General features: G+C 40.6%; 1 protein-coding gene across 4 annotated transcripts in view; it reads left to right on the top strand.

The window, feature by feature from the left end:
- The first annotated feature begins 457 nt into the window (after positions 1 to 457).
- The window catches only part of BCLAF3 (BCLAF1 and THRAP3 family member 3), a 59334-nt gene continuing 41260 nt past the window's right edge, over positions 458 to 18531 (top strand). For 3 of the 4 annotated variants that reach the window (XM_070502185.1, XM_070502182.1, XM_070502184.1), the window contains exon 1: positions 458 to 597. The gene's annotated coding sequence lies outside the window, so the exon portion shown is untranslated. Of the gene's footprint in view, positions 598 to 891; positions 1023 to 18531 lie in introns of those variants that run through there. The other variant, XM_070502183.1, reaches the window with a different exon arrangement.

Genomic DNA, 18531 nt, shown 5'->3' with positions numbered 1-18531 from the left:
TGGTGGGTTAGATCTGGAAGAGCTTTGAGGGCCAAGCCAGGGGTTGGAAGACCAAGACTCATCTCCTCCGCCACCTTTGCCTCCTGCGTACAAGGCTGGAAGGCTCACGGGACCAAGCTCCTGCCCCTGACTGAGAGGTGAGCTCCAACCCCCGACTCGCGACCCTCAGGATTCCCGGACCTGTTCGCCCACTGCAGCTCTTCCTTCCCCGAGGGCCGGGTGCGGGGAGTAGACGGCGCACGCGCTCTGGACAGAGCTGCAGAGGTGGGAACGACCGGCAGAGGGCGCAGGCGCTCTGGCGGGCGCAGCCGGGGCGGGGCACCCTCGCTGGGAAAGAGTTGGAAGCAGAGGTCGGGGGTAGAGGGGGCTCCGCGCGAGGCCGCGGGCAGTGGGCGGGGCCAGGGTGGGGGCGGGGCGAGGCGGTTCCGGAAGGAAGTGGTTCCGGGTCTCGCGGCCCGGTTGGGGTAGCTATGGTGCCGCCGCGGGGGGACGCGGCGGCCGAGTGAGGGGCGAGGCCGGTGAGGCCGGTGGCGCCGGTGGCGGCGGCGACGGCGGCGCCGGTGGCGGCGGTGGCGGCGGCGGGGACTTCTGGGCCGGGTGAGCGGGCCTGGGGGGCGGGGGGGGGGGCGCGGAGGCCCCGGCTCGCTGCGAAGGCGTGTCGATGGCCCGGGAGGGGCGGCTCCTGGGCTGGCGGTTGGGGCGGCGGGGAGGATGCGGCGGCCCTCCTCGGACTCCCGGGGAACCGCTCCCCTGCCGCTACTTCAGGCCACTGGGCCAGTGCCTTCTGTTAGGCTCGGCGACCCGGGCACCTGCTGCCGCGGCCTCGATCCTTCCCGGTCGTCGGGCAGGCTGCGGCCCCGGCGGTTAGGAGCTTGTGTCCTAAGGACGGGGGGCGGTGTCAGGGGAAGGTGCCCTCGTCCCTGAGGTGGCCCCGGACGCGTCGCCTGCGGGACCCGAGCCGAGGAGTCCCCCGCTTTGTCCTTCTCCGGAGGCTCTCCGCCGCGCAGCGGCATCTTCCTCGGGTAACGTCCAGAATGTGTCGTGAAGGCTGCTCTTTAGCCTGCATTGCAAAGTAAAACTTGTCTTTTTAGAAACGTATCCTGAAAATGGGCGTATCTCTTGTGCTTTTCTAGGGGGTATTAGGAGACTGGGCCAGTCACTGTCAGGATTGTCCTGTCGGTGTGTCGGGAGGGAGAGAAATGGGAGAGAAACTTATCCCACTTATCCCAAATGTTTTCCTGCCGCTGTGCTTTTTGAGCTGCCTCTTAGGTGATTGCTTTTCTTTTCTGGAACCAAGTAAAAACTACAGGTAGAGATCAGGAAGGTCTCTCAGACTTGTGAGTTGGCAACCTTTTTGGCATTTTCCTGAATTCGAATTGGTATGAATGAAAGACTGGAAGTTGAAAAGAAAAGGTTTTGGTGTGGATTCGTAATGAATGCTTTATTTGTCAATGGTATTTTAATGGTAATGGTATAGTAATGTTTTATTTTTTAATGGTATTTTAAGAAATGGCTACTAAAATGTTCTTTTGAAAGCCCCGCTGTTTCACCTCCCCCCCAAGCCTTTGAAACGTCTTATTAGAAACATTTATGTATAGAAACATTTAGTAACACATTTATATACAAAATTTCTAAAATATACAAACCACAGTGAAGTAGATACACTGTTTCACCATTCCAAGTAACCATTGTGAAGATGGTTACACTGGGTGTACACCTCTCATCTTTTTTTATGCAGCGATGAATGCATGATTTTTCCAAAGTGGATTCTCTTTGGTAACCATATTTTTCTGACTACATAGCATGCCGTTGTATGGCTGTAGTAATTTCTTTAATTGGTTTTTCTCAGTTTTTCACTGCTTATGTTGTTGGAGAAATGTAAAAGCTGCACATCCATGAGTACTTCCTTAGTGTACATTCCTAGATGATAGAATTGTTGCGTTTGTTTTTTCTAAATGTGAATTGCTCAATTTCCCTCTGGAAAGGACGTGCTATTTTGCACTCCCACCAACAATCTGTGAGTGTCCTTTTTCACACCCTAGCAAAAGGCAACATTTAAAGGATTTCCATAGGAACAGTTTGGGGCCATTTATGTTCTTCTCTCCAACACAATACAGGTATCCTTCTCTAGCTAGCACTTTTTTTTAATTTGTTGATAGCAATTCAGTTTCTCTTCTTTTCTTCCACCTTTACCAGTTTATCTAGGCAAGGCAGAGGCATCATGGAGTGAACAGGACATTTGAACTCAGGACTTCCTTGAATTCCAGTATATCTGATTACCTTAAACAAGTCACTTCCTTTCCTAAGGGACTATTTCCTCAACTCTGGATTAGGAATTATAGTGCATTCGCCTTACCTTTCTTACAGGGTCATTTTAAGAGTCACATGAGACATTTATGGGCAGTACATTTAAACACACTTTGTCTTGTTGGTAATTATTGCCGTCTTGTAAAAATTTCAGAGCCCAAAAGCATCTTGATTTTTTTAAAAGCAAATTTCTCAATTCAAAAAACTATTCTGTGATACCCTTTGCCCCCACACTCTCACTCCTTAAATTTGAAGTTTTATACTGCTGCCCTAGATTATATTCAAAACGATTTCAAAGTCATGAAATTAGGTGAACGAATGAGTCTGCACAAATGTTGAAGGAGAAAATATTTAAAGACACTATATATAAAACTGAGGGGGACAGGTATAAAGCTAAATAAAAGACAATCCTTGCGATCATGATAAATAAATCACAGTCTTTGTGTCCTGCAGACTACAGAATATCCAGTCAGCTAGAGGGCGTACAAGCGCTTTCCAAATTTAGATGGCAATTTTAGATGTGATGCAGGATGTCAACTATTCTGGAGTGTGCTAAAGTCCAATTCTGCTGACCGAGCATCTGCGCAAATGACCAGGCATTCTCTTCAGGGTCATCCTTCTGAAGATAGGAGTTGCAAGGTGGAGAAGTGGTAGTATTGGAGTCTGAGAACCTGAATTCTAGTGTGGGGTCTGTCGCTTGGGGTGGATTGGGTAACCTTTTTGAGGCTTGGTTTCTTCACCAATGAAGTGGAGGTAATTCCAGCTTCCTCAAAGGCTTGTTGGGAGGATTAAATGAGATAGAATTTGCAAGATAGTTAGTGAACCAGGAGGTATTGGCACTCGTGTGACCCTTCTTACCCACTGAAGACTTAGCTTTTCCAGGAAAGAAACTAGGTCTCTTCCAACTCTATATGTCTTGCCCTGAGCAGTCACTGACAGTATGTTTAACATAAAATATGACTGCTTATAAAAATTCAGTTTGGACCATTAAAGAAGGTAGTATGTAAATGTGGAATATTGGGAGAAATTGCCTACATTATTTGCAGTCAATATTAAGGAATCAAAGGAAACACTGAACTAATTGGACCTAGACTCGTCTTTACTATGACTGTCATTCTACGTTATATCCCTGATGCCAGGCACATAGTCCCTCCTTATCAACAACAAACCTACTCAAGTTGCTCCATTGCAGAACCTCCTCCCTAGACCCCTATCACCCAGCCACAACTCGGTCTCTCTCCTCCCCTTCCAGCCAAACTGTTAGTTGTTGTTAATAATTCGTTTTCTCAGTCTCCTTACCTTCCACTTAGCCCTCAAGCCATTTCATTCCTTTTATTGGATCTCTGTGCAGCTTTTGCCATGAAAACCTCCTTTCTTGAAACGTCCTCCTTTAGTTTCTGAGATTCTATGCTCCAGGGTTCCCTCCTTCCTCAGAGGATGTTCCCTCTCAGTCTCCTTGGTTGGTTCACCTTCCCCAAAATGTTGATCCTGTAAGCTTGATCCTTCTGGTGATATATGAGTTCTAGAATAATTTATAGAGCATTGATGCTGTCCATGAAGCTTTGGTAGAATTCCCCTGTGAAACCATCTGGGCCTGATGCTTTTTCATGGGATATTTCCTTAATAACTTTTTCTATTTCCTCTATGGAAATTGATCTGTTTAAGCCTTCTAACTCCAATGGGGTCAATTTTAGTAATCTGTATTTTTTCTGGCAAAGTGTCCCTTTCAGCTGGCTTTTCAAGTTCATTAGATAGAGGGCTACAAAGTAATCACTTGTGATTTAAAATATTTTCTTCTATTTCAATGGTTATTTCTCCCTTACCATTTCTTATTTTGTATATTTGTGCTTTCTCCCTTTTTTCTTAGTCAAGTTATATAGTGGTTTATCTATTTTAAGTTTTTCAAAAACTACAGAATTTTGAATTATTCCTTAGATTAAGTTTTCTATTCTCTTCCTCTACTCCTTTACCTTTATTATTTCCTTCCTTGTGCTTTCTTTTGGTTTACCTTGTTATTTTTTAGTTGCTTTTTTTTTTTACTTTGGAAACAAATTTACTTATTTTTATTCTTTTCATTTTTATTGATAAATGTGTCTAGTGCAATGAATTTTCCTTTGATCACTGCCTTAAATGCATCCCATAGAATCTGATATATAGTGCTTTCATCATCATTTCTTTAAAAATCTATAATTTCAGTTATAGAATATCTAGGAGTTGTTTACTAGGAGGTTTTTAAATTTCTAGGTGGAAGAGCCTTTCTGTTTTTTGCTTTTGTTAGTAAATTCTAGTTTTATTGCACTATGATCAGAGAGTATTGTTTGTAATATTTCTATTTTATGGAAGTTACTGATGTTTTCTTTGTGACCTAATATATGATTATTTTTGGTGAATGAGATCTAAGCTCTTGAGAAGAATGTGTATTCCCTAGTATCAGAGTGTAGAGTTTGATAAATATTCTTGAGATTTACCCTAGTGATTATGCTGTTTAAATCGTCTAGCTCCTTATCTTTGGTTTACCTAATCTGTCAACTATTCCACTGAGAGTGGTATATTAGAGTCTCCTATTATTAGTGTATTTCTACTATGTTTACTTGCATCTCCTGTAGTTTTTGTTGCGTAAAGGTGGTTGCTATGTTATATTCGTGTGAATGTGTATATTTTTATTTGTTCTATCTTCATCTTCATTTATTGTTAGGACTGATATGTTTGGTCTCAACTGTATCATAATGTTTTATAATTATGTGGGTTTTGTTATATTTGCTGTTTCTTTTGCTATGAGGTGTATTTTTTGCTATTTTATTTTTAAAAATTGGGGAGGGGTATTGAGGAAGGTTTGTATTTTTGTTCTAATGGTTAACCTTTGTACTTACACCTTGTTCAGTGCCCTTACTCCTCTGTTTGCTTATTTAACCTTTTGTGTGTGAGAGAGAAATACATTGTATCCATGAAATCAAAGCAGGATAATTATAGGTAACAGTGGGGTTCTGTAGCCGCTTCCAGCTCCTCCTTGCTGAAGAACTGGTGATGACACCTAGCTGCTGTAACCAAGAGAATAATCCATGCTCTGGTCTCTTCGGGTCTGGCTTCCTCTGATCTGCTTGTTCTGTGGGCTCTGACTTGGTCCAGTTCTGTGCTAGGAGTGTGGCTTCTCTGTTGCATAGGCTTTCCTGGGGCATTCTTTGCATTTGTAAATGCTGAGTCTCACACAATTCACCCATTTAAAAGTGTACAATTCAGTGTCTTGTAGTATATTCACAGAGTTCATCACCCCTAAAAGAAACGCTGTGCCTGTTCTCCCCATTGCCCCCCACCTCACCCAGGCAACCACCAATCTACTTTCTGTTTCTATGGCTTTGCCTTTTCTGGACCTTTCATATAGACAGATTCATATAGTATATGTTTTTTGTGACTGGCTTCCTTCCCTTAGCATAACGATTTCAAGGGTCATCCCTGTTTGACCATGTGTCAGTACTTCATTCCTTTCTATGGCCAAATAATATTCCATTGTATGTGTATACCACATTTTGTTTATTTATTTATCTTTAATGGACTTTCCAGTTGTTTCTACTTTTTTGGCTGTTATGAATGGTGCTGCAGTGAATATTTGCATGCAAGTTTTTGTGTGGACATATATTTTTAAAGAAACTGCTAAATTGTTTTCCAAAGTGGCCGCATCATTTTCCCTTCCCACCAGCAGTGTATGAGGGCTCCATTATCTCTCATCCTTTCGACACTTATTATCTATCTTTGATTATAGCTGTCCTAGTTGGTGTGAAGTGGTATCTCATTATGATTTTGATTTACATTTCCCTAATGATTACTGATGTTGAGTGTCTTTTTCACGTGCTGATTGGGCTTTTGTCTATCTTCTTTGGAGTAACTTCTATTCATTTCCTTTGCCCATTTTTTAAATTGGGTTATTTGTCTTATATTATTGAATTGTAAGTTTTTTATATGTTCTAGATAGAATCCCTTATCAGATATGATTTACAAAAAATGTTCTCACGTTCTATGGGTTGTCGTCTCACTTTCTTGATAGCATCCTTTATGGTGTAAACGTTTTTAATTTTGATGATGCCCAATTTATCTATGTTTTTCTTTTTGCTTGTGTTTTTGATGTCATATCTAAGAAACCATTGCCCAATCCAAGGTCCCAAAGATTATTTATCTTTGTGTTTTCCTCTCAGGTTTATAGTTTGAGCTCTTACGTTTAGGTCTTTGGTCCATTTTGAGTTAAGTTTTGTATATGATGTGAGGCAGAATTGAACTGTCTTCTTTTGCTGTGGCTTTTCACTTGTCCCGGGACCGTGTGTTGATTTGTTTAACCTCTCAAGAGGTGATTAATCAGGTTTCTCCCTCAGGAAGCTTTAAATCCGCCTACAGCCTAGACAGCATTGAGCTTTTGCTATTATTCTCTTTTCCTGTCTCTTCTGCCATTTTTTAATTGTAATTTTTCTGCTCTCATAATATGCAACAATTTTACATGTCTTCCACCCTCATCTTTTTTTTTTTTTTGAGGAAGATCAGCCCTGAGCTAACTACTGCCAATCCTCCTCTTTTTGCTGAGGAAGACTGGCCATGAGCTAACATCCGTGCCCATCTTCCTCTACTTTCTATGTGGGACGCCTACCACAGCATGGCGTGCCAAGCGGTGCCATGTCCGCACCCGGAATCCGAACTGGCGAACCTTTGGCCGCCGAGAAGTGGAACATGTGCACTTAACCGCTGCACCACCGAGCCAGCCCCTCCACCTTCATCTGCATCTTTACTTTAATGTCTTATATGTCCATTTCCATATTTTTAAATGCTTACTGTCAGTCCTTTGCTGACGTTTTCTCAGTGATCATTTGGTTGGATGAAGCTCATGCTCTAGCAGATTCCTCAGGAAGGACTAATAAGTGCAGAACTTCCCTATGTTCTTGTATGCTGAAAACTATTGTTTTCTGTAGTCTTGTTGTTTGAGGGACAAATATCAAGGGACAACTTGGCTGATATAAAATCCTTGGTTCCCCCTTATTTTCTTTACTTTTTATTTTATTTTTTATTGTGGTAACATTGGTTGGTAACGTTATATAAATTTTGGGCGTACATCATTATATTTTGATTTCTGTATAAATTACATCATGTTCACCACCCAAAGACTAATTACAATCCATCACCATACACATATTCCTAATAACCCCTTTTGCCCTCCTCCCTCCCCCTTTCCCTCTGGTAATCACCAGTCCAATCTCTCTCTCTTATGTGTTTGTTTGTTGTTGTTTTTATCTTCTATTTATGAGTGACATCATATGCTATTTGACTTTCTCCCTCTGACTTATTTCGCTTAGCATAATACCCTCAAAGTCCATCCATCTTGTCACAAATGGCTGGATTTCATCGTTTCTTATGGCTGAGTAGTATTCCATTGTGTATTTATACCACATCTTCTTTATCTATTCATCCCTTGATGGGCACCCAGGTTGCTTCCAAGTCTTGGCTATTGTGAGTAATGCTGCAGTGAACATAGGGGTGTGTATATCTCTATGCATTCATGTTTTCATGTTCTTTGGATAAATACTCAGCAGTAGAATAGCTGGCTTGTATGGTAGTTCTATTCTTAATTTTCTGAGGAATCTCCATATTGTTTCCCATAGTGGCTGTACCAGTTTGCACTCCCACCAGCAGAGTATGAGAGTTCCCTTTTCTCCACATCCTCTCCAACGCTTATTTCCTATCTTGTTAATTATAGCCAGTCTGATAGGTGTGAGGTGATACCTCATTGTAGATTTGATTTACATTTCCCTAATAATTAGTGATGTTGAACATCTTTTCATGTGCCAGTTGGCCATGTGTATGTCTTCTCTGGACAAATGTCTGTTCAGATCTTTTGCCCATTTTTTAATTGAGTTGTTAGGTTTTTTTGTCGTTGAGATGTATGAATTCTTTATATATTTCAGATATTAACCCCTTATCAGATATATGGTTTGCAAATATCTTCTCCCAATTGTTAGGTTGTCTTTTCATTTTGTTGATGGTTTCCTTTGCTGTGCAGAAGCTTTTTAGTTTGATAGAGTTCCATTTGTTTATTTTTTCTTTTGTTTCCCTTGCCCGGTCAGACATGGTACTTGAAAATATGCTGCTAAGACTGATGTTGAAGAGCATACTCCCTCTGTTTTCTTCTAGAAGTTTAATGGTTTCAGGTCTTACATTCAAGTCTTTAATCCATTTTGAGTTAATTTTTGTATATGGTGTAAGATAATGATCTACTTTCATTCTTTTGCATGTGGCTGTTCAGTTTTCCCAACATTTATTGAAGAGACTCTCCTTTCTCCACTGTATGTTCTTGGCTCCCTTGTAGAAAATTAGCTGTCCATAGATGTGCAGGTTTACTGCTGGGCTCTCAATTCTGTTCCATTGATCTGTGTGTCTGTTTTTGTGTCAGTGCCATGCTGTTTTGATTACTATGGCTTTGTAGTATATTTTGAAATCAGGGAGTGGGATACCTCCAGTTTGTTCTTTTTTTCTCAGGGTTCCTTTGGCTATTCAGGGTCTTTTATTGTTCCATGTACATTTTAGGGTTCTTTGCTCTATTTCTTTGAAAAAAGTCCTTGGAATTTTGATAGGGATTGCCTTGAATATGTAGATTGCTTTAGGAAGTATGGGCATTTTAACTATGTTAATTCTTACAGTTCAAGAGCATGGCATATCTTCCCATTTCTTTGTGTCTTCTTCAATTTCTTTCAACAATGTTTTATAGTTTTCAGTGTACAGATCTTTCACCTCTTTGGTTAAGTTTATTCCTAGGTATTTTATTCTTTTTGTTGCAATTGTAAATGGGATTGTATTCTTAATTTCTCTTTCTGCTACTTTGTTGTTAGCTTATAGAAACACAACTGATTTTTGTATGTTGATTTTGTATCCTGCAACTTTACCATATTCATTTATTATTTCTAAAAGATTTTTGGTGGATTCTTCAGGGTTTTCTATATATAAAATCATGTCATCAGCAAATAGTGACAGTTTCACTTCTTCCTTTCCAATTTGGATCCCTTTTATTTCTTTTTCTTGCCTGATTTCTCTGGCTAGGTCTTCCAATACTGTGTTAAATGAGTGGTGAAAGTGGGTATCCTTGTCTGGTTCCTTTTCTTAGAGGGATAGCTTTTAATTTTTCTCCCTTGAGAATGATATTTGCTGTGGGTTTGTCATATATGGCCTTTATTATGTTGAGGTACTTTCCTTCTATACCCATTTTATTCAGAGTTTTTATCATAAATGCATGCTGTGTCTTGTTAAATGCTTTCTCTGCATCTGTTGAGATGATCGTGTGGTTTTTATTCTTCATTTTGTTAATGTGGTGTATCGCGTTGATTGATTTGCAGATGTTGAACCATCCCTACATCCCTGGAATAAGTCCCACTTGATCATAGTCTATGATCTTTTTAATGTATTGTTTTATTTGCTTTGCTAGTATTTTGTTGAGGATTTTTGCATCAATATTCATCAGTGATATTGACCTGTAATTTTCTTTTTTTGTGTTGTCCTTGTCTGGTTTGGGTATCAGGGTAATGCTGACTTCATAGAGTGAGTTAGGAAGCCTCCCCTCCTCTTCAATTTTTGGAAGAGTTTGAGAAGGATAGGTATTAAGTCTTTGAATTTTTGTTAGAGTTCACCAGGGAAGCCATCTGGTCCTGGACTTTTGTCTTTAGGGAGATTTTTGATTACTGTTTTGATCTCCTTACTGGTGATCAGTCTATTCAAATTTTCTACTTCTTCTTGATTCAGTTTTGGAAGGTTGGATGATTCTAATAATTCATCCCTTTCTTCTAGATTATCCAATTTGTTGACATATAGCTTTTCAGAGTATTTTCTTATCTTTCATATTTGTGAGATGTCCATTGTAATTTCTCCTCTTTCATTTCTGATTTTATTTATTTGAGCCTTCTCTCTTTTTTTCTTGGTGAGTCTAGCTAAAGGTTTGTCAATTTTGTTTATCTTTTCAAAGAACCAGCTCTTGGTTTCATTGAATTTTGCTATTTTTTTTCAGTCTTTATTTCTGCTCTGATTTTTATTATTTCCTTCCTTCCTGCTGATTTTGGGCTTTGTTTGTTCTTCTTTTTCCAGTTCCTTTAGGTGCACTGTTAGATTTTTATTTGGGATTTTTCTTGTTTGTTGATGTAGGCCTGAATTGCTATGAACTTCCCTCTTAGAACCGCTTTTGCTGTATCCCATAGATTTTCGCATGTCATATTTTCATTTGTCTCCAGTGAATTTTTGATTTCTCCTTTGATTTCTTCATTGACCCAATCGTCGTTCAGTAGCATTTTGTTTAATCTCCACATATTTGTGGCTTTTCTGATTTTCTTCCTGTAGTTGATTTCTAGTTTCATACCTTTGTGGTCAGAAAAGATGCTTGGTATTAGTTCAATCTTCTTAAATTCATCGAGACTTCTTTTGTGGCCTAATATGTGATCAGTCCTGGAGAATGTTCCTTGTGCATTTGAAAAGAATGTGTATTCTGTGGTTTTTGAATGGGGTGTTCTATGTATATCTACTAAGTCCATCTGGTCTAATGTGTTGTTAAGGCCAGTGTTTCCTTATTGATCTTCTGTTTGGATGATCTATGCATTGGTGTAAGTGGATTTTTAAGTCCCCTGCTATTGTCGTGTTACTGTCTATTTCTCCTTTTATGTCTGTTAATAATTGCTTTATATATTTAGATACTCCTATGTTGGGTGCATAGATATTTACAAGTGTTATATCTTCTTGTTGGAGTGTTCCCTTTATCATTATGTAGTGCTCTTCTTTGTCTCTTGTTACAGTTTTTGTTTTAAAGTCTATTTTGTCTGATATAAGTATTGCTACCCCAACTTTCTTTTCTTTACCATTTACCTGGAGTATCATTTCCGTCCTTTCACTATCAGTTTGTCAGTGTCTTTAGGTCAGAAGTGTGTCTCTTGTATGCAGCATATATATGAGTCTTGTTTTTTCATCCAGTCAGCCACTCTATGTCTTCTGATTGGAGCCTTTAGTCCATTGACATTTAAAGTAGCTATTGATAAGAATGTACTTATTGCCATTTTGTTACTTTTTTCTGGGTGTTTTAGTAGTTCTTCTCTGTTCCTGTCTTCTTCTCTTGCTCTCTTCCCTTGTGCTTTGATGACTTTCTTTAGTATTATGTTTGGGTTCCTTTCTTTTAATTTTGTATGTATTTATTATAGGTTTTGGGTTTGTGATTACCATGAGGTTCGTATATAGTAACCTATATATAGCAATCTATATTATGTTGATGGTCTCTTTAGTTTTACCTTTTTCTAAAAGCTCTACTTTTTTACTCTCCTCCTCCCACATTTCATGTTCTTGATATCATATCTAACCTCTTTTTTTTTTTTTTTTGCATGTGTGTCTGTTACCCTCTTATGGAAATAGATAATTTTAGTACTTTTGTATTTTGACCTTCATATTAGCTTCATAGGTGGTTGATCTGCTGCCTTTACTTATATTTTCCTTTACCAGTGATTTTACTGCTTTTTTGATAATTTTTTAATTCCTATTTGTAGTCTTCTCTTTTCCACTTAAATGAGTCCCTTTAGCATTTCTTGTAAGGCTGGTTTCTTGGTGATAAACTCCTTTAATTTTGCTTGTCTGGGAAACTCTTTCTCTATCCTTCCACTCTGAATGATAATCTTGCCATGTAGAGTATTCTTGGCTGTAGGTTTTTTCCTTTCAGCACTTTAAATATATGTGCCACTCCCTTCTAGCCTGTCAGGTTTCTGCTGGGAAGTCAGCTGATAGCCTCATGGGGTTTCCTTTGTATGTTACCTGTTGCCTTTCTCTTGTGGCTTTTAGGATCCTCTCTTTATCTTTAATTCTTGACATTTTAATTATAATGTGTCTTGGTGTGGGCCTCTTTGGGTTCATCTTGTTTAGTACTCTCTGTGCTTCATGTACCTGGATGTCTGTTTCCTTCCTTAGGTTAGGAAAGTTTTCAGCTATTATTTCTTCAGATAGATTCTCTGCTCCTTTGTCTCTCTCTTCTCCTTCTGGGGCACCTATAATATGGATGTTAGTGTACTTGATCTTGTCCCAGAGGTCCCTTAGACTGTCCTCATTCTTTTAAATTCTTTTTTCTTTTATCTATTCAGCTTGGGTGATTTCCTCTAGTCTTTCCTCCAGCTTGCTGATTTGTTCTTCTGTATCATCTACTTTGCTATTGAGTCCCTCCAGTGAGTTGTGCATTTCCAGAATTGTATTCTTCATTTCTGATTGGTTCTCTTTTATATTTTCCGGTTCTCTGTTGATGTTCTCACTGAGTTCATCCATTATTCTCCCAAGATCAGTGAGCATCCTTATGACTCTTAGTTTGTGCTCTTTGTCAGGTAGATTTATCTCTGTTTCATTTAGTTCTTTTTCTGGGATTTTGTCCTGTTCTCTTACTTGGAACATATTCCTTTGTCTCCTCATTTTTCCTCTTTTTCTGTGCTTATAACTATGTATTAGATAGGTCAGGTACATCTCCTGATCTTGGAGAGGTAGCATTATGTAAGAGATGCCTTATGAGGCCCAGCAGTGTACTTCTTCTCATCACCAGTTCTAATGTTCCAGGAGTGTCCCTTCTGTTGTGTGTCCTTCTGTTGTGTCAGAGTTGCTCTTGCTGCTGATGCCTGGGAAGTCTAGGCTGTCCCCCTGGCCAGCTGGTTGTAATGCTCAGCTGCGTGTGGCTGCTGTGAAACCTTCAGTCACTTTATCGGGCATGGGGAGCCCCAGCACACTTGGCTGCCATGTCTAATAGCATGTTCCTGTTGCAGTTTTTCTGTTAAGTGTGTAGGTGCCCAGTATGGCTGGTTGCTAGGCTCAGGGGGTTACAGTTGTTGTAGGCCTCTTGGCTGCAAGGCTGTTATCAGCTCTCTCAGTATTGCAGCTGACTGGGGCCGGTCCCAGGCATGGGAGCACCCAGTTGTTTCAGACTTTGGAAGGTGGAGCCGGTCCTCCATGTGGCTATTTAAGAAGTGCAAGTCTGCTGCAGCTGAGAAGCCTCACTGCCCATGGGGCCACACACCCTGTCAACACAGTCCTGCCCCATGCTTGTGCCCTGACCCCCTGAAGCCAACCCCCTCACCCCACTGCAGAGGCCCCACACACTCCACCAATGCAGGCCCTCTCCTCATGCATACCCTGCCCTGTAAAGGTTTCAGGCACCGTGCCTATGCAGGCCCACAAGTTACTTGAGGGCTTGCTGTTGGGTGGGGCCAGTCCCTAGGGGGGACTGCCTGCCCTGGCTGAGCTGGATTAAATCAGTGCTTTAGTGGGTGGGGCAGACCCCTGCGCTAACAGGCCAGGGGAAGAACTCCAACAGCATCTGCCAGGGTCTCTGTCAGCACATCTATACTAGGTCACAATAATGGCTGCCATTAATGTCTTAGTCCCTGGGAGGGTCTCACCTCTCACTGAGATGCGCCCAGAGCCTATGAAGTGAGTCTCTTTTCAACAAAGGACTGTGCACCTTTCTTTCTGGTAAGTTTAGGCTGCTTTCCGAAATGGGTGAATTTGTGTGTGGGCCCTTTAAGAGCAGACTTTTTTTCCCCTTATGTCCAATCGATGTTCTGGGGGTATTCCCCATTGTAGTATATAGCTAGCAAAGCCACATATTATGACACTTGTCTCAGTTGTGCTGAGTGGCTTATTGTGGTAATACTCTGCTACTCAGATCCCCTACTCCTCTAGGGAAGGCTTTGTACCTTAAGATCACTCCCAGTCATGAAGCGCCATGGCTCAAAGGTGGCTTTTTTCTCTCCAGAAAGGAATTTCTGTCTCTTCTACCTCAGTCAGGACTGTCCCTTGTTGTGGGGGATCTTTTCATCCAGTTTTCAGTTCTCTCTTAGGGGTAATTGTTCCAAGAATACTTGTAAATTTGTTGTGTCCATGGGAAGAGATGAGTTCAGAGTCTTCCTATGCTGCCATCTTAATGCCTTCCTCCTCGCCCTTACTTTCGTTGATTTTACTTTTTTATTTTAAATGTGGATCCATTGTTGCCTTGCTTTGTATGTTGTTTTTGAAATACCTAGTGCTACTTTAATTATTTTGGATTTGTAAGTTATTTATTATTTTTATCTAGAAGTCTTGAGGATTTTTATCTTTATCTTTGAATTCAAATAATTTTTACTAAGCTATATTTCACAGTTGATTGTTTTGGGTTAATTTTCCCAGGTATCTAGTGAGCCTTTCAGTGTGTAGATTCATATATTTTTCCATTTCTGAAAAAGTTTTCTTGAATTATAGTTTTAAATATTAGTGCAGTTCTATTGTTTGCTTTTTCTTCTCAGAAACTACAATAATAGGAATAGTATTCCTGCTTTATCATCTTCTGTTTCCACTAGTTTCTCTCTGATGTGAGCTCTCTCTCTCTCTCCTTCTCTCTCAATGTCATTTTCATTTTCTTGGTTGTTTTCCTGCCTTTCTTCAATTTCCTTTATTAAATTTCCCTTTGAGTTTATTCTCCCTTGGGCACCTTGTTATTTATTCTTTATTTCTGAGATAATTTGGCCTTTTTCTCCCATTTTTTCATGAGTTCAATTAACTTTTTTCTGTCATTTCACTGTTTTTTGGGTCTATTTCTGTTCTTAGTTTTTCAATTTCTAATTCAAGGTGAGATTTGTTTTTAATATGCTTAAATGCTGTTGGATATATTCAATTCTGTTTGGAGTACAGACTTAGAGTTTTCTTCTGCTTCATGATTTTCTGGAGAGGGATTTTCCTCAGTTGAGAAATTCTCCTTTTCCACTTTCTTGTAAACACATGGGGATCATCAGACTTTAAAATTTTGAGAAATCTCGCAAGTATGAAATGGTATCTTATTGTTTTAATTTTGTCTTCCTGATTAGGTAGGGTTGAGTATCTTTTCATATGTTTATTGGACATTTATGTTTCCTCTTTGTTGAAGACTCAAAGGATAGAGCTGCCATTTACTGAAGTGGGGCAGACCGTAGGAGGAGCAGATTTTGGAGGGAGGACAGGAGTTTGCTCTTAGACATGCTTACAGCATCCAGTAGCCTTTTAGTTATGTAAGACTGCAGTACAGAGGATAGGTAAGGACTGAAGATACAAACTTGGGGGTTAGTTTATAGAGAGTATTTAAAGATATGAGACTGAATGAGAGTGTAGACTGGGGAGAGAGTGTAGACAGTGAGAAGTCCGAAGACTGAAGTCACTAGAGGAAGACTGGGTTAATCATTTATGGGTCAGGGTGGCAAGGGGGGAGATGAGGAGAGACTGGCAAAGGAGACAAAAGAATTGTTAGAGGTAGGAGGAAAACCAGGAAAGTGTAGTATTCTGGAATCCAAGTGAAGAAAATGTTTCTAGGAGGAAGGTGTGATTGACTGGTAAGTGCTGCTGGTAGATCCAGGAGGAGGAGGAGAAATAACCATTGGATTTAGCAACATGGATTTCATTAGTGACCTTGACTAGAGCAGTTTGGTGCAGTGGTGGAGGGTGAAGGGCCAAGCAAGAATGGGAGGAGAAGAATCAGAGAGAATGACTGGTATAGGAGCAGCTCTTTGAGGAATTTGGTTGTAAAAGGAGAGACAAGGGTGGTAGCCCTAGGGGGTGTGGTTCTAGAGAGCTGGGAGCATTAGAAGAGGTTAGATGGCGATGGGAAGGATCTAATGGCGAGGGGAAAGCCATGTTGTGGAAGGAAGGTTTGCTGGAGCTGGTCTTTCAGCTGGGTGAGGGGATGGTCCATTGCTGTCCTGGTAGGGTTGGCCTCTTTTGGCGCTGGCATCCTCTTCAGCATCCTCCTGGGAGTGGATGCCCCTGCTGTCCTGTCATCTTTCTGTGTTCTAAGACAGACGGGTTCATTCACTGCCCCTGGTCCTGTACAATTCACTCTGAAGTAGCAGTACAAATTTGTCTTGTTATTGACATCTCTTCCCCAGTCACAACCCCTGCTGGTGTTTCAGCCTTTTCTCTCTCTCTCCTAATGCTGCTTCCTTTGATTGACTTTGCTAGTCACAAGTAAGTTAGTTTAAATTGGGGTTTGGCAAATTTTTTCTGTAAAGGACAAGATAGTAAATATTTTAGGCATTGTCACATGTTCTTTTTTTTTATGACTCTTTAAAAATGTAAAAACTGGAGCCAGTCCGGTGGCATAGTAGTTAAGTTTGCGTGTTCCACTTCAGCAGCCCGGGGCTCGCCGGTTTGGATCCTGGGTGTAGACGTATGCACCACTTATCAAGCCGCGCTGTGGCAGGTGTCCGTTATATAAAATAGAAGATGGGCACGGATGTTAGCTCAGGGCCAATCTTCCTCAGCAAAAAGAGGAGGATTGGCAGCGGATGTTAACTCAGGAGTAATCTTCCTCAAAAAAAAAAAAAAAGTGGGGCCGGCCCGGTGGCACAGCGGTTAAGTGCGCTCGTTCTGCTTCGGTGTCCCGGGGTTCGCCAGTTCAAATCCTGGGTGTGGACATGGCACCGCTTGGCAAGCCATGCTGTGCCAGGCGTCCCACATATAAAACAGAGGAAGATGGGCACAGATGTTAGCTCAGGGCCAGTCTTCCTCAGCAAAAAGAGGAGGATTGGTGGCAGATGTTAGCTCAGAGCTAGTCTTCCTCAAAAAAAAAAAAAATGTATAAACCATTCTTAGCTCAGACTCTAGGGTTTAAATGAACTCTCCTCTCTTATTTATTAAGCCCCTGGGCCAGTGCTTTTCATTACTAGTTGATGTGCACTAAGCAATTGCAAACAAAGTTAGTTTTTTAAAAAACAGCTTTATTGGGATATAATTTACGAGTTTAAGTGTGCAATTCAGTGGTTTTTCATATGTTTGCAGAGTTGTGCAACCATCTCCATCATATCTGATCTAAGAGCATTTTCATTACCCCAAAGCTAACTTTTTTACAGCTTTGAGGTATAATTTATATGCAATAAAATTCACCCATTTTTGAGTGAATAGTTTGAATTTTAATAAAGCTAATTTTAATATTAGCAAAGGAAAATATTCTAAGTAATACCTCTTTTCATCACATAATCAGTAAATCTTGTAAATCTTTTCTCCCGAGTGACCTCCACCTTTCCCTTTAAACCAGTAGTTGTGTAGTCCCTGCACCAACAGCGTCCACATCACCTGGGACCTTGCTGGCAGTGGGGCCCCCCGGGGTAGGGCCCAGCAGTCTGTGCTTGGACCAGCCTTTCTGACACACACTAAAGTTGAGAACTTCCACTCTAAGATATACCCCTGAGTGAAACTGCTGGGTTGTGGGGTGTGAGCATGTTCAACGTTAACAACTACTGCCAGCCCCGTCCTTGAGTAACTGGTGATACTCAGGTATATTCCCCCAGCAGTGTGAGGGTCCCTGTTGTTCTACATCCTCACCAACACTCCAGGATAGGCAACTTTCACTTTTTGTTTTTGTCAATCTGATGAGTGTGAAATGGTTATAATCTTAATTTGTGTTTACTCAATTACTAATGAAGTTGAACATCTCAGATGTCCATAGGTCATTTGGGTTTTGTGTTCTCTGATATGCTGTTTGGAGTCTTTTGCCTATTGAGATAAATACAATTACGTAACCAAATAATCACAATGTATTGAAATAATTACAGACTAAGCTCAGAATTCCCAAGAAGAAAGAAACTCAGGGGGGACAGAAAGAAAGTTAAGGAAAGAATCCCAGGGGAGGTGATGATCAAACAGTCCAGAAAGAACAGGAATTTGTCAGGTGGAGTGAGGGAAGGCCATCTATGTGGTAGGAACAGCATGGCCTGATCAGGGAAAAACAAGTAGTGTGGTGTGATAGACGAATGGAGTGTGTGGAGGAGAAGACATACATAAGGCTAGGAGAAAGGTAGGAAGCAAATAGATGTATATATTTTAAATTTGCTTAACCTTTTACTGATTGTTGGGCATTTGGGGTATAACAAGTTTGAGTGTTTTTTTCTTTCCTATTATAAATAAAGCTGATATAAACATCTTAGTATATATAGCTGCTTTTTTCTTTTAAATGATTATATTAGAATAATAAGTTTAAACTGAAATTATTAAAAGAAAGAAGGCAGAATTAGTTTCATAATTTCTTAAATATTTGAAGATTACCCATCATTAGGGAAATGCAAATCAAAACCATCGTGAGGTATTACTTCACCCCCACTAGGATGGCTATAATCAAAAAGACAAGAGGCAGCCCTGGTGGCCTAGTGGTTAAAGTTCGGTGCTGTCATTGCTTTGGTGGCCCAGGTTTGTTTCCCAGTTGTG

Source organism: Equus asinus, chromosome X (genome assembly GCF_041296235.1).
Source record: "Equus asinus isolate D_3611 breed Donkey chromosome X, EquAss-T2T_v2, whole genome shotgun sequence".
Classification (NCBI taxonomy): Eukaryota; Metazoa; Chordata; class Mammalia; order Perissodactyla; family Equidae; genus Equus; species Equus asinus.
This window is presented reverse-complemented; position numbering and strand designations above follow the sequence as displayed.